Here is a 16,901-nt window from a genome sequence, read left to right on the forward strand (position 1 = left end):
TTCTCTCTCTCTCCTTGTTGTGTTCCTTCTGCTAACTTTACATCTGTTGAAAAAGTAGAAGTCATCTTACCTCTGAAATTTTGATACTTATGTCTTTTTATAATAAAAATAGTAAATATGTTTCTTAATTGGTTAATCTGACCCGAATTTATGAATTATAATGGTGAGAAAAAAAAAACACAAAACTTTCTTTATCTAGAGCCTACTGTGTGCCCGGCACATGGTATTTTCTCCTCTTTCCCTCATGTCAGTGCTTCAGGGAGGACCCTCATCCCTATTCACCTACGATAAAGCTGAGATAACCAGAGAGATACAGGGGTTTTCCTATGATTACAAAGGGGAAGAGTGAAGCTGCCATTTCAGTGTTTCTTTTTTTGTAGTGTGATTTTTTTAAATAATTTTTTTTATTATGTTCTGTGTTTCTTACCTCAAAACTCCATGCTCTCTACCATGTGTTGCAAATTATAAGCCAAAATGGACCCCTGGCCAATGTTTGGCACAAGGTGTCACTTACCATATATTAATCAAATGAATGAATAAATACGAGAATGAATGAATTTTTGTCAGGTGAGCTATGCTCTCTAATTGCTTATTGGAATAAATGATGTTACTGTTAGAGTGAATGATGAAATGTCATCAGCATCAGCTAAGAGAACCAAAGAAACAGAACACAATCTCACATCGGCGAGCTGGATGGGCGGAGATCTGAGACCCAGAGGAGGAAGGAAGTCGGAACGTCCCACCGAAGTAGAAACCATTTTCATCACTTCTTTTCTGATCTGTGCCCAGGTGTCAGGTAATTAATGGTCTCCAAGCAGCCATCCAGGTGCCCCCAGAGGCACACTATTTAAGGGGACCTCACATCAAATTCTTTTGTGGGAGGAAGAAAGAAATCTCCCTCGTTGGTTTTGTTTTTGATTCCCCCCCCCAACTCTCTTTTCTTTCTTGATTCAACATTATTTTGTGTAACCAAAGGCCGTGTGCTGGGCTCAGGCTGCTGAGATGGAAAAGTCAAGATCTCCACCCCAGAAGCTCACGCAGACAGAGCAAAGAAATCCTAAGTGCATATTCCAGGCTTTTGCATATTGGCACTTCTCAAGGCAGAGCCCAGGGGGACACGCCGCCTTTGCCTTTGTGTTAGCGACACTCCCTCCCTAGCCCGCTCTTTCTTTGTTTTTGGCTCCAAGTAGATACACGTCTGTGTGTGTGTTTTAAAGTGCAGTGAACTGCACAGTGAAGTTCTTTTTCTCTGCTGATTTTGTAGGTGTAATATCTCAGCCCACACAGCCCACCTGCTCCAATCTCTGTTTCATCTTTAACAACTGGTGTTTTTAACAGTGGTGCTGACTCTGGATTAGTTACTGAAGCATGAAGCAACCAGATAGATAGAGAGATGTGAGTCACCGGGCCTGTCGAGGGGAGCTCAGAGCCAGCTGTCCAAGTGGCGGCTCCAGGCCCCCTGCCCCGGAGAAGAGAGAAGGCTGTGGACTCCGGTGTGGCTGCAAGTGGGAGACAAGTAAACGCAGGACGATGGTGGGACCAGGGGTGCTCGAGGAAGGGGTATTATGAGGGGAAAACCTCTGCGTGCAGGTGTGTGGTTAACGTTTCGTTTTTACTTTGTGCATGTTTTCACGGGAAATTTCACATTTTTTTTTCCCCCACAAGAGAAGTGACCTGATGGGACAACGACGCATTCCCTGGCTTCTGTGGGACCCCCAAGGACACTGTGGGCAGCTCTGAGGCCCGAGGGGGGCTCTCGTGAGCCCGGCAGGTGGGAGCTGATTGATAGCTTAGTATTTTACCCAGATAAAATCTTGTGAGAATCCCCATGCGAGGGCCATGCTGTAGACTGCAGAGGCCCATGTAGACTGCCATGGCCACCACCTGCCCTGTGGGAGGGAGGAGCCGGTCCCGGTCAGCTGCCATGCCCCCCCGCCCCCCGCACGTCACAGAGCCCTCATCTCTTCCTCTCCGGATTCATGTCACAGGCTAGTAGACAGCCAAACGTGCTGTGCTAACATCGGTGTTGTTTAGAGAGATTGTGTCTCCTTCTCTCTGTGGACTTAACGGTAAATTCGCATTAACCCGGCCATTAAAACCCCGCATACTCACGTGACACCTTCTGCCATGGTAACCTGCACTATTCTAGAGAGTCCCCCTCTGTCATCCAGGGTCCTGGAGTGAAACCAGTGATGATGGAGAGCCAGTCCCCACAGAGGCAGGACGGACAATCATGGGAAGGACGCATGCACGTCGGTAATGTAAGCCGATCCTGACTGACGCCATCACCTCGTCAGCCTGGGCCCACCCCCCACGATAGCTTCGGAAATACCGGTCACTTTTGTTCTTACCTCTCTTGCAACCAAGCGTGGGCACGCCATTCAGCCCAGTCACATCCAGTGGGGTTTCCTACCATGGTCTTCCCACAACAGTCTTCACTGCGGTCTGCTGGTGCTGCCTCCCGCTAACGGTTAGATGATTCTGCAAAGCTCAGTCATGTCGTCTGCAATCAAAGTTCCCTGTTCCCCAGGTTAGTTCAGGAATACATTTTAGGATGTTTTAGATATTTCAAATATTTAGAGCAGCAGTTGGTAAACTATGGTCACAGCGCCTTATCTTCGTAAATAAGGTTTCATGAGAATGCGGCTCGCCCATTCCTTCACTTAGTGACTATGGCCGATTTCATGTAGTTGTGACGGCCCACAAAGCCAAAAGTACTTACTACCTCCCCCTTCACAGAAAATACTTGCTAGAAGAATAGTTAAAATCTTCCAAATATGTTGACCTTCTTGGCCAGAATTTCAGGAAGCATTAAATCCAGAGGGTCCAAGGTTATGTCTCCAGAACAGCGGTTAAAATGAAGCTACTCTATATGCTAAGAAAAGTGCTGTCTCCAGGCCCTAGCAGCAGCTAGGTTACTTTGAATCTGGAAGGTCAGTACCTGCACCCTTCATCCCAAGGCCTGAGTTTCAGTGTGTCTGTAATCCCTTTCTAGCTGGGACCAGGATCACACTGACCTCTTGTGTGAGACGCAGAGCTTGAAAGCTCTGGACGGTTCCTTTTGCCTGGGACCCTCTTTTCCTCCTTTTTGCCTGACTCCATCACACCCCAGGGAGGATCCCCTGAGTCCCAGATAAAGCGAGGTCTCCTGCTTACTCCTCATTCACATCCTTCATGTCCCCGTGGGTCACCCTGTGTCACTGGTAACTTCTCCCTTCCTGGCTTAGCTTCTGGCTCCACAAAACCAGAACCTGTCTGCCACCTGAGGACCTGGCTCAGGGCCTAATACAGAAAAGGTGCCAGCAAGTACTTTGGCACTGGTGAACATCAGCTAGAGTCCTAAAGGCTGGGGCTACAAAATGCAGCTCATTATGAAGTCTCAGGAATGCTAGTCCACAAAACTCAGGGACATGAGTATGTAATTTACTTAATTTCTCTATAACCAGACTCAAGCTTATGAGCAACGGCATTTATGGACTCCGTTGCTGCTTATAAGGGAACACTTAACTCATCAACCCAGAACCCCAGACCCCAGTGCAGAACTCAATTCCTTCCCCTTTGGAAACTATTCAAACTGTAGATCCTTGCTTTCTTCTTTTTTTTTCCTTTAAGAGGCTCTGGATGAGGGCTGATGACCAAGCTCATGGGCGGCCTGGCTGCACTTAGGTAATCTTACACACTAGCTTCTGTTTTTCTGTAGAGTTGGCTGGCTCCTCATTACACTGTCCCCAGTCTCACCCTTGAATATGCCATGATCCCTAGGTTGTGCAGCTTTCTTCTAGGGACCATTGCTTCTTGAGACTACAGGCCAGCTCTCAGGCACTACTAGGCAGAAGGTGGGTGTGAGTGGATGTCCTAAATGGCATGATTTGTGTGGGTTCTGAGAGGCTGCTGTCAATCACATTGTCTGACTCTGTTATTTACATGTCACGGTGGGTGAAGATGGGACTTTCTATGAGAAGAGAAGTCTCTTGGGGAACACCTTGGAAAGCTATCCAGTGCCCTTCCATTGTGGCATTTCCAAGTTATCTAGGGATTCCATTTGTCCTGCTCTTATGGCCCCTCCAGGCCTTGGACAGAGGGGGCAGGTTAGGGACGTGAGTGCTGTCAGAGACTCATGGCCTTTCAGCTGTGTATTCTCTGCTCTTCCTTGCTCCCACTGGGAGGTTGGCTGTTGAGCAACCTCTCCAGAGGTGGCACAGCTTCCTATCATACCAGCCTGCGCTGTTATAGAGAATAGCCCGGTGTGGACCTATGCCCATGTCCCCAGGTTGTGATTATACCCTAGAGGAAGAATTTTCTCTTTCAGGCACCTGGCTCTTAGTATAACGGGGTTAGACTTTTGCAGTTATGGTCTCTACAATGAGATCCAAGAGCCCGTTCTGGAATATTGATGTGCAATGACATTCCTGTTGTAATAATCCCAGTCCTCCCTGAGGCATAGTAGGTATTAATTTATAGGAAGAAGAGGGTCCAGACCCTGTCCTCTAAAATCCTACAGACTAGTGGAGGTAAGAGATCCATTAACAGATACCTCCAACATCAGGAGGAACCTCTAATGAAGAGATGTGTGCATTGCATCCTATGATTGAGGCAGAGAGGCCTCTACACCTGCCCTACCTCAAAGTCATATATGATTTTCTTCTACTCTATTTGGACACCCATATTTCCTTAGCATCCCTCAAGTGCAATACTTTCTCCCCAGTTTATTACTACTTTGGAAGACAGATACTTGTGAAGTGCTTCTGCTTGGCCAAGATTGGTGCTGAGTAAAATGGAAGGTGAACCTAACCTCAAAAAGGGGCCGCAAAAAAACAAGGGTGAAGACACAGCAGGAAGAAAGGGTCTCAACAGCTGAGGGTTCATTTCCAAGTGAACGGGACAAATACTCACCCATGGAACACCCAGGGATAGAGTAGCTAACTAAGAGAGGGAGTTCTCTGGACATCCCTGTGGAGGGAGACCTGTTGTTTCCAAACACTGACCTTATTCTGCCAAAACAGCACTGACCCACTCTTCACTGGGAGCTGGGGTCCCCAAGATGCATCCCTAGATTGAGCCAAGAGCTCGCTCCTGGCTTCTTTGTTACTGTTCACCTGAGCTGGATCCTTCTCCCCACAGCACCTACTGCTTGCTAACTGGTATCCATCCCACTGTGGGCTTCGAGGCTTTGGTGAGTTCGGTTTTGTTTTCCTGTCTTTTCCTCCCAGGCCATGAAAGGTCTCCTTCCTGAGCTCGATGCTGCTTGACCGCCTACCTGTGCTTGGCTCCTCCTGGCTCAGCTTTTGGACCCACAGCCATGAATCTGTCTCTAAACAGAATCAGTAGCTAAAACCCAGCCTCCCAGGTCTGTCTGTGCTTGAAGCCCAGGAAGGAATGTTCTGAAGCCAGGATGGTGTTGACGAGTGGGGTTTGGCCTGGAAGAAAGAACACCGACCTGCAGGTCATCAAGTTATTGGCACCTCCTCTGCTCTTCAGTTGCTTCGGAAGGGAAGTCTCAGCACGAGGCCACGCTGTCTACCTTCTCAGGGTGCCCTAGGCTCAGACACACGTATGTGGCACTGTCCCTCAGGGGCCCCGCAATGGAGTCGTCAACACAGACTGTGACTACTGAGAAGGGTGTTGAATCAAACACCTTCCTTCCCCCTACCTCGATGCAGAGTGGGAGATTGGAACATTCGCAGGGGTCCATTCTGCAGGTGGAAAAGCATAGGTGAAGGCGGATGAGACCACCTATCCAGGACAAAAAGCCATGCTGATTTCAAACCGGGCCTCATGTTATCACTTGAGAAACATTAAAAATGCTGCCTCTAGGGTCCCCACCCCATAGACCCTGATCTAATTGGTCTGGGGTGCTACTGGGGTACTGAGCATTTGAAAAGTTGCCCAGGTGATTCTCATGGGCAGTCAGAGCCGAGAACCCCTGGGTCAGGTAGTGGTCAACCGAGAAATTAAGCACAGGTGTCCCACCCCAAGGTCCAGCATGAGCAGTTACTTTTGAAGAAGAGGGACCTGGATTTTTTGCGTGTCACAGCGGCATGGAAAGCTGGGGCGAGTCATAAGGCCCTGTGCCCACCCCTCGGTAACTCTCAACATTTTGTCTATGGTTTTTAACCATGATTTTTTTAGCTCCCTCCACTGCTCAACCATCATTCTTTAACTGCCAACTCTGGGGAGTAATAATCCACAGTTTCAATAGCCTCTGGAGAAATTGCAGGGCTTTTGCCACAGGGCAGAAAACTCAGGAGTTTGTCAACAAAAGAAAAATAAAAAGCAAGCTTTCAGCTACCAAACAGAAAACTTTCACAGATTCCTAAGGTCATTCTGGCAGAACTTTTATTTCAATCCCCGACACCCTACGGTTGGTGTGAGAACAGAGTCCGTAATAAACACACACTAGCCAGACTGGTCAGCCGTCACTCGCGGGCCCACAGCTCCCCTCGCTTCGGCCCCACAGTCTGGCAGACGCCAACAGGACGCATAAACAAGCCCTTGAAGACGCAGCAGCCAGCCCTTTATGATCGGAGCTGCTGTTAACCCTTCCCAGCAGGACCTCAATGTGCTAGGAGAGGTAAAAAAAAATTTTTTTCAAAAACCCCAAAAAACAGTAATGGGTGACGATCAAGGTGTAGCTCATAAAGTCAGATAGAAGGTTTTTCTAGAAGGATTTAATCCTCTCAAAGGAGTAATACCGGGTAAGAGCTACAGGCTTCCTTTGCAATCAGATCTGCCTGTGATTTGTCAAACATCGTGGCAACTTGGCAACTTTTTAAGAATTTTTTGCAGTTTTTTCCACCTTCTCTGTTGGTTAGAAATACAAGTCTGTCTCCTGGGTGACATTAAGGTGTTTCTAAAACATCACGAGCTGCAATGACTTCATTTTATCACATCTTTTCTTTTTTTCTTTTGAAAGGCGCGTGTATACAGCAGATTCTGTCCGTATGAAATTTGCGTGAACGTATCTGGATTTAGTTGTGCCACGATGGCTACCACGCTCTTACCCCCACGTAGCTTAATTGTGATAATAATATCAGACTATTTCCTCACTGAGAGTTTACTGTGTCTTTCTTTATAATATGTTCCCCAGTTTCCCCCCACACATCAGGGTGAATTCCTTCCTCTTCTGTATTCTGAGGGCTGTTTGTTCTCATCCCGAGGAGAGCATTTCCTGTCTTGCATTCTTATGGTCTACATTTTACATTTTTGTGGGTCTGCCAGTTTGTGAGTTCCTTGAAGGCACATGCTCTGGCTTTTAAAACACTTCACCCAGATAATCCCGATGATCAGGAAAGGCTTGTGCTGAGCCGGGTGGCTGAATTCCTTCCACCCTTTCTAGGGCACGGCTGATGCCGGCCACACTTTCCTGGAGGCTCTCCGAGGATGCTTCCTTGCAACAGGGTGAAGGTCATGCTCTGTGACAGGGAGCCCCATGCTGCCCGGCACCTGGGGTGTTAGTTTCCTGGGGCTGCCCTAACAAAGCACCCCAGAACCTCACTGTTCTGGAGGCGGCAGGTCTGACTGGGGCTCAGACAGGGGGCGTTCGCTAGGCTGGTGCAGAAGCCTCCCTTCCAGCCTCTCGCCTTGGTTCCCAGGGGCTGTCTTCATGTCCACATGGCGTTCTCACTGAGTCCTGTCTGTCTCCAAACTTCCCCGTTATAAGGACCCCAGTTGTACTGGATTAGAGCCCACCCTAATGACCTTGGGTTACGTGATGACCTCTGGAAAGACCCTATCCTCGAAGAAGGTCACATTCTGAGGGACAGGGGTTAGGACACAATCCAACCTGTAATGCCTGTCTTCCGTCCTGTCGGCGACCACTCCCTGCTGGTCATTGCTGCTGGGTAGAACCACAGTTTCCATGCCTACTTGCTCTCCTGTGGCTGTTTATACTGCCTGGGATGTTCAGCTTTTCTTAAGGTGAACTCAAGACTCCATTCCAGGTCTCCCGCCATGGGAGGCCCTCCAGGCCCTCCCGTCCCCATGCAGGCAGCGTGAAGCCCTCTTGCCTAGTTCGGCCATTGTCCCTCGTATTGCTGGCCACCAGGCTGTGGACAGTATTAACATCTCTTTAAGCCGTTGCCTGTGAACCCCCCAAGGGTGGGAAAGGGTCTTTCTCTGCTAACTCCAGCACAAAGCACAGTTCCTAGCTAATGTTTGTTAGGTGAATACATGACACAGGGATTGTAAATAGGTTTCTTCTCCCTTGTTAATCCCATCAGGGTGATGACAGAAGAGATGTGTAGAGAGCGACTGAGGGTATCTGGGCCCATCTGGAAACCATGCCATGTGCAATTAGCAGCATCTCCTGTGGGTCCAGCTGGGGTGTTCAGGGCCTTCCTTCGTGTATTTGCCAACTCATTCTGAAGGGTTGCAGGGAATTTAATTTAACTTGAAATATTAGAGAGAAGAAAACAAATTCCTGGGTTTTGAACCGGAACGCAAAGGATTCCTGACAAAGCTATCATGGCTTTTTGGAGAATAACTCCAAAGAAAGAAGAGGAAAGCTTCTAAAGTTCCCAGGTGAGGAGCACCCAGAACAGGGACCAGGCAGTCATTGCATGGGATAGAAATGGATGAATGGATGGAGCCAGCGTTTTGGGAAAGTAAGTGCAGAAAGAATTCCTTGAGGACATAGGATTCCATAACATAGAAGCCAACTCCAAATTACAGTTGGTAGGTTATCAAGCGGTCTACATTTCTACTAACCAGGGCAAGGAAAACATAGTACCATCCCCAAATCCTTCAGTTATTTGTCAGAGCCTTCCAGTGTATAGTTTCCATATGACGGGAGAGAAAATAATACCCCAAAGAGGAAAATACAATTAAATAAAATATAGCTGACAACTCAGTTTCCATATGCAAATGCACATGAACAGTGTATTCATCTGTATGTAATGAGTAAGTTTTTGAAAAATGAAGAACTAAATTAGGGCATGTAATGTCTGCCTCAGAATGGAGATATATGAGTTTTAGATGTGGCTCTGAGAACAAGATAAATTTATGTTAGTCTGTATTTTAATTAGTTGCCATGTAAACACCTTTGCACACAAAGTTGTCCAGTATTTGTTTTATACCCGAAAAAATAGCTGAGCCAATCTAATATCAAATCTAGCCATGTAAGAATAAGAATGAATTAAAGAAACAGCCAGCGCTTCATAGACACATAAAATTCCTGGTTTAGAAACTACTCCACACACAGTTTTTAAACATTTGATGAAAAATAACTTAAACCATTTCAGTGGAGTAGCAGAACAGATCCTTCAAGTACCTGCAGTGTTTAATAGGGTTCCCAGAGTTGTCACTGGGGAGAATACCAGAAAGGAGGCTGTTGCTCTAGTCCAGATAGAAGGCCTGAACCAGGTTGGTGACTATTCTTTTGGGATCACAGACCTCCTTTACAGAGCTAAAGAAAGCTATTCCCAAAATACGCTCAGAAAGGAATATTCACACACATGTACATGCAGGTTACACATACAATCTTGCACACAGTTTCACAGGGTTCGGAGTTGAAATTTAATAATTTGTGTTGAATTCTTTCTGGTTGTTGAATTCTTTCTGGTTGAAATTTTTTTGTGTTGAAATTTAATAATCGAGTTTTCTTGTCTGGTAGCTCTTCAGAGGGAAGCAGGCTATCGTGCAAGGGTATGTCCTGTCAGTGAGTGGCTATGTGTGGGCTGCAACCCCTAGGGGACATGGCCATAGTGTCCCCATGTGGATCAGGTGACCCCACCCTTCTGTCAGGGGCAGTCAGGCAGAATCAATCAAAGAGGATACCCAACACAGATTTCTTTCTTTCTCTGTCAAGATAAGTGACAAAATGATTGCATCATACCTGCTGAGTGCTGGAATTTTCGGAGAAAGCAGTCAGTGCCATGGCAGCTCAAAGACACATATATGCAATTACTCTGGAAAACGAGGACGGAGAGCCCCAGGGAGAGACTCAGACCCAGAAAAAGGAGATAACGATGACAGAGGACACCCATGAAAGGTCATATGGTGGTGTCATCCTAGAGAAAGACAGCTGCATGGACAATAGTGTTCCGTGGGATTCTCCTGATACTGCATGGCGGTTCTCTTTCCTTTACCTTTAATTTAAGTTAGCTTGAGTTTGTATTTATTTCTTTTGGCAAGTATCTCTGAGACAAATATAAATAATATGCAAAATAAAAATTAAAAACACCCAATGTATTGCTTGCTAGAATCTCTGCAAGAAAGAGAAATAGTGTGAGATTCTGACACAGAAGCGACTGTGGAGATTGGGGAACATCTCCCATAACTGTGGCTATGACATCAGACGCTTTGCATAGAGAGCATGGCGATGTCAGAGACGGAGCCAGAGCTTAGTGTGAGCTCACCAAGTGCTGCTACTTCTAGACAAACATAAAACCAGATACAATCATAATACCAGATAAAATCACATACACAAATGCAAATGATCTGTGTTTGGTATAGAAATCAAAGGCTTCTTACTGCATTCTTAGATCTAGCCTGTTTTTCTGAGTAGAAAACTGGGAAGAGATATAATGAACACAGAAAACACTGGATCTGGCCAAAACAAAAATTCTACAGAACTAAATAACGAGTATAAATTTTGGAAAGGTAGGAGAACTGACTGTCCTATAAAAGAACAATTCTGCAGGGGAAGGTATTAAGCAGCCAATCTGCATCATGAACCAGATCGAAGAATTGGAGGAACTCAGACCTGGCTTCGCTTCCATTTCTCCCAGCTACTGTACACTAGTATAATCTTGACCTTGCCTAATTTAAACATGACTTCACTTTTATCTGCTCTTACACTGACATGCGAGACCCCAACGAAGCTGCTGATAGTAATAGGTCACACTTCACGCCGCATCTATCACTCAGCATTTGAAATTGTTCTAGGCATAGCAGTCGTTGCTTTACCTAATAGCTGTGGTAGTTATTCACACGTTTTAGCCATTCATTCAAAAAATCGTATCAGCCGTCTCCTGTGTGCCAAATAATTGGCTGGGTACTATAAACACTAGAAAACAGGACCAAGCCCTTGCCCCGAGGAAGCTGATGATGGGATGGGGAACACCAACAAGAATGCACGACTGGGAGGCCATCAGTTGGTCAGCCTGACATGCTGTAAGGACACCAGGCAAGGGAACCTAACCAACCCAGTGTCAGGAGTCTGAAAGGACTTCTGGGACGAAGCTGTTCGTAAGCAAAATCCTAAAGGAAACTAGAATTTCTACAGATGAAAGTTGGGTAGAAGGAAAATAAAATTAATAAATGGTGGCTTTTATTGATGATTTATTATGTCTTAGAGACTCTGCCAAGCTTTTCCAAGCGTCATCTTCCTTGATCCCTGTTGCGGTTCTGGGAGGTGTGTGGTACACAGTGGATGGGGGACGGAAGGAGGGGGTTGGAAGACTTTCCTAATTAGAATCACTCAACAACACAATCAGCTCTTTAGAAATAGCGAGCTCTCATCTTTTGAAGTACTCAAGCAGTGGCTAAATGAACTCAGAGCCAAGCAGATGACTGAGGCACGGAGTCCAGGATCATACTTGGTCAGATGTTTCTAAGGGCCCATCCAACTCTGAAATGTTCTGACACTAAACAAGCATCCTAGAAGATTTATATAGCAGGATATTTATTATGATAATATACTTGGATGATGACTAATATTGTTACAATGTGCTAAGATCTGATTAATTTGAGTAATAATAACATTTTGGCAACAAAATTATAATGCAGAATTTCTAAACATTTGTTATATCACCAAGAAATTCCAATCTCCTGAGGACAGAGGGTTGTAATGATTTTGACCCATGGAGCCCATATGGTTATAATGAGTTCATATTCATTATGTGTATATTCAGGAAAATATGTTTATTGACTGATAGTACATTCATTGGGATTTTAATAGTAGCTATAATAACAGCAATGTTGTCCTTAATGGCGGTCTCCCAAACCTGTCACAACAGAAAGATTTTCATGTTCCTCTTCCCCTTACCACACACTAAAAATTAAACTGAATTCGAATCAAATTTCCCATATTTAAAAGCCAAGAAATTAACACATATATAAAATGATTAAGGAATTTACATGTATTTATTATAGAAAATATAAATATAGGATACTTAGTTGCAGGTTATATTTAAAGGCAAGGGCCTCGATTTGCTCTATCAAGCTGCCGTATTCTTTGTTTTAACCTGAGAGAATGTGCCTCAGTGATTTAAAATCTCTGCCTCCAGGGATTTGAGGAGGCTCCTACAGAGCTGTGGGAGTTGAAGTGTTTGGGCACAAATAGGAAAAGTGACTAGGCAATTATAGACCAAACCCAACCAACAAACCAAGTAAAAACAAAAATGAAAGTAAAACCCTTGAAGGGAGGTCATAGTCAGGGCCTCAATAATACTAAGTTGAGAGTCTCTCTCGGACCTCATGATGCCGGCTGTGAACTCCACTGTTGACTCTTAATTTACTGTAAGCCTCAGCTGACTAGGTTGCATATTTTGGGAGAAGGAGGGCAAAACTTTACAAGATCTCATCAACCATACTTCATGAAAACCATATGACTAGTTTTAATAACTGCAGTTGACTGGCTTATTACAGTTCGTATTAATTGAAAGCACTGTACCCTTACGTAGTAGGTAGCCCTTTTTTTCTTCTTAGTGATACACAAAACATGTACACATTTCATACATGGCAGTGTAGATTTGTGAAAAAGATTGTGTTTTATTATCCTGACTTCTGGTCTAACCATTTGATTTCTCCTTTGTTCCAAGAAAGCATGTTCTCTCCGTTCTGCTGCCTTCCCACCCACACCTGTCTGTATTCTTCCCCAGCGTTACCTCCAGAGTCTTTCCCTACACGTCTGCCGTCGCAGGGATGATCCACGGACACTGAATATTCTCATCTTCAGCTCCAGAGTGTGAACATGTTTCTGACAAGTGGCTTCCCCGCCAGGGACCACTCTTCCGAGCCTTCCTTGCATTTTGGTGAGACCGTGTGACTTGTTGGAGGCAATGGAAGGTCAGAGGAAGTAAAGTGGGCTCTATCCAACCTGAGGAATTACCGAGCTGGCATGCCCCAACACTCTCTTTGCCTGACCCGAGGGACCTGGCTGAGTAAAACCACAGTGCAAAAGGAGTTCCTGTTTAAAATGATTTCAGCATCAAGATGTGATGTATTTTGTACCCTGATATGTTGAAGTAAGCTTTGCTAGTTATTGCAGTCACTGTCCACCGTGATTCGATGACTTCTGTGGGGCTGGAGAGCAGGGCAGCACGGTCTCTGAATGGTTTTCACATGCATATTCACCACATGCGGGAAAATGCAAGGACTGCATTCTGGATGAGGTAGGATTGCTTGCAAAGATCAGTGTGTCTGCTGAAACAATAAGAAGTGCCAAGTCAAATACAAATATATTATGTGTGAGGTCATTAGTGAGCTAATGATGCAATGGGGCCCGAAGAGGCCAGGATTTCAGGCGGGAGAGAACCTCAGAGGGCTAAACTGAGCTCTGCAGCCGTTTTCCCTGGGGGCATTTGCTAAATCTGTTTGCAGAGCAAGAGGCTGAGAATCTGGGGTTCACCCAGAGGACTGGTGTTTAGTAAGGGCAAGAAACATCATAATAGAGATGCTACACAGGGTAAGAGGCTAAAGCCACTCAAATCACTCTGAAAGTGGACTGGAATCCAAAGACAAAGCAGACAAAGGAAAGAAAACGATAGATCATTCTCATTAGAAATAATAGAAAATGAGTTTCATATAACTGTGATTAATACACATAAGGAAATAGAAGAAAAGAGAAAACAAACAAGAGAATTTCAACAGAGAACCAGAATCTTAATAAGAAACAAATGAAACAGAAGTAAAATATACGTTATCTGAAATTAGAAGTTACATAGTGAATTTTTTTTTAAGATTTTATTTATTTATTTGACAGAGAGAGAGAGATAGTGAGAAAAGGAACGCAAGCAGGGGGAGTGGGAGAGGGAGAAGCAGCCTTCCCGCTGAGCAGGGAGCCCGACGACGTGGGGCTCGATCCCAGGACCCTGAGATCATGACCTGAGCCGAAGGCAGACGCTTAATGACTGAGCCACCCAGGCGCCCCTCGATAGTGAATTTAACTACAGGATTAGTCTTCTGATATTAAATGGTATACACACAAAAAAATTAATACAGACTGGATCATTCACCTAAATCTGAAAGTTAAAACTGTAATACTTATGGAGAAAAGTGAAGAGACAAACCTTTGTGACTCTGGGGTTGGCAAAGAGGACAAAACAGGCAATGCCTATTAAGAAAAATTGGTGACACGCACCTCATCAAAATTTAAAATGTCTGCATTTTAAAAGGTACCTTATGAAAATGAAAAGATAAGCTACATATTGGGAGAAAATATGAGCTATATATGTACATATATTTGTCCAAGGACTTGTATATAGAATATGTGGGGAATAAACCTTAAAATTCAATGAGACAAATACCCAGTTAAAAACTTTGAATAGGCACTAATGCAAAAACAGATGTGTGAACAGTCAATAAACACATGAAAAACTGTTAAAGGACATTAGTCATCAGGGAAGGTCAAATTAGAATCACAGTGGGATACGACTAACACACCCACTTGGATGGTTAAGATATAAAGAAGACTGACAGTACCAAATGTTATCAAGATGGGGACCAATGGAACTCTCGCACGTTGCTGATGAGAATATAAATGATAACATTTGCTTTGGAATGTAATTTAGCAGTTTCTTATGAAGTTATTAAAACTTACTGCATGGCCTGACAATTCGACTCCCAGGTATTTACACAAGAGAAATGAAAATTCACAAAATGCTTACAGCCACAACACACATCTGTATGCATTGCAAATGTTCACAGCAGCTTTATTCATTGTAGCCTACAACTGGACAAAACCCAACTGGCCATCAACATGTGAGTGGATAAACAAGATGCAATATCTGCATACAATGGAGCGATATTCCCAAGAACAAGAAATTAAGCACTGTTACGTGAATATGAATGAATCTCAGAAGTATCATACTGAACAAAGAAGGCAGACAAAAGGGTACATATTATGGGATTCCGTTTGTACCCAGTGTAGGAAGGAGGAGTCTAATCTATGTTGCTAGAACACAGATCTTGGGGGCAGGGGAGAGAGTCCCATAGGAAGAGCTCGGGGGAACTTCTGGGGTGACGGAGGCATTGTATATCTTGATTGTGATTGTTGTTTCATGGGTGTACACAAATTTATCAATACTTACTGAACTGTATACTTAAAATGTTTTATTGCTTATAAATTATGCCTCAGTAGAGCTGACTCAGAACAAAACAAATGAAACCTCATTAAACCATTCTTCTCACATCTTTGCTGATCAGAATTATCTATTTCCTCCTCATTGCTGGCCTGGCACGGTGTTTGTATTCTATTTAGCAGTTATGTCATTTTATGTTTTCATAATTAATTGGTTTTATTTATATGCCCTCATTTGGATGATAAGCTTCTGGATTATTAGAACTGTTTTATTTATTGTTGTATCTTCATTGCCTATTATAGTGACAGGCACATGGTAGGTTCTCCTGAAATGCTTGTGGAATTGAACTGAGGTAAATCAGTGTTTGTTGAGTGATGAGGTGGGACAAGTCCTCTCTCTGGTAGGTAGGCTATGAGAAGGGTTGAGCAGCCACATGGTCTAGGGTCAGGTCCACCAGCTTCTTTTGTGTGGCCGGTAGAACTGCCAGAGAGAAAAGTTCAATGGAATCTATAACGCATCAGGATGGGAGCCAGGTGACCCTGTGGCCTGAATATTTAGGGCAGAAAGGACCAGAGCTGACAAAACAGAGGTTAGGACAGGGGATGAAAAGACCAACCAGGCATGACTAGAGTTCTGCAGCCATGACTGCATGCTCCTTCATGTTGTCTCTGTCGGAAGTGTGCGCAAGCAGGAGCTCTGACAAGCCCCATGAAGAGGGAGACAGGTTGAGTAGCAGTTGAGAATCCTCCCAAAGCAGGCAAGCAGATTGTGGCCCAAGCTGAATCCAACTGAACAGAAATGTCAAAGCCGAAGCTGCTTGGCTGTCTAGGAGAAGCACAAAGGATCGCACTCGGGGGCCTCGTTGTACGACTTATGTTTGTTGGGCCAGCCCATGGGTCCTTAGCAGAGGTAATGAGCAAGAAGAAAGCTAGGCATCGGTGATTGTCAAGATCGCTGTAAATCTGTTCCACCTTCTTAACCTCTGTGGCACAGGGAGCTGTGTTTATGACATTGATCCTGCATTTTGCTCCCTCTCAGGAGAGCCATGATAAGATAATGATACACATGTCAGCTGCCATGTGTGAAACTGGCAATCAGAGGATTAAACTTGGGAGTGTCTTTGGGAAATTCTCAAAATACTACCATGGGCTGTCTGAACTCTGCCAAGTCTACCTCCTAAGTGCATTATCTTCCATCTGTCCCTTCTCTCCCAAGCCCCAAGCCAGCGCCTCTGTACAAGCCTTCAGCCTGGCTTTAGCCACTGCAGGAACCTCACCACTGACCTCCCTCTGATTCTTTGCTCTCTCATCCATGATCAGTTCATTCAGAGCAAAGTATTCAAAACAAAATTGACTGAGAGTCTAATCCCGGGTGGCTCTCTAGTGTCCGTGGGAAAAAGATAGAACCCCTTAGGTTATGGGAACATTTTCAACATGGCTCCATTGGCCCCAAGAACCTCACACTCTTACCTATGGTGTCCTTTCAACTTGCAATCTCCCTGTCCTTACCCCTCTCTCTCCCTCTCCCTCTCTCTCTTCCCCCCTTCTGTCTCTTCCTCTCCCTCTCACTCCCTCCCTCTCTCTCCCCTTTCTCTCTCCCCCTGTCCCTCCCTCTCCTTCTCCCTCTCTCTTTCTCTCTTTCTCTCTCAGTGCAGCGTGC

The 16,901-nt window shown here is 45.0% G+C and overlaps 1 long non-coding RNA gene across 2 annotated transcripts; it reads left to right on the forward strand.

Annotated features, from left to right (window-relative positions):
- Positions 1-530: 530 nt before the first annotated feature.
- LOC118007291 lies at positions 531-9,828 on the forward strand. 2 transcript variants are annotated; one of them, XR_004678364.1, is made up of 6 exons: positions 531-796; positions 1,666-1,771; positions 2,172-2,261; positions 3,615-3,666; positions 5,211-6,571; positions 9,806-9,828. It is a non-coding gene; the product is annotated as an uncharacterized LOC118007291 (long non-coding RNA). The 2 variants fall into 2 exon arrangements; XR_004678363.1 differs by lacking the exon at positions 9,806-9,828 and having other exon boundaries at positions 5,211-6,680.
- The last annotated feature ends 7,073 nt before the right edge of the window (positions 9,829-16,901 follow it).

The sequence above is a fragment of the Mirounga leonina genome, unplaced genomic scaffold, assembly GCF_011800145.1.
Source record: "Mirounga leonina isolate KUSES-001 unplaced genomic scaffold, KU_Mleo_1.0 Mir_117, whole genome shotgun sequence".
Classification (NCBI taxonomy): Eukaryota; Metazoa; Chordata; class Mammalia; order Carnivora; family Phocidae; genus Mirounga; species Mirounga leonina.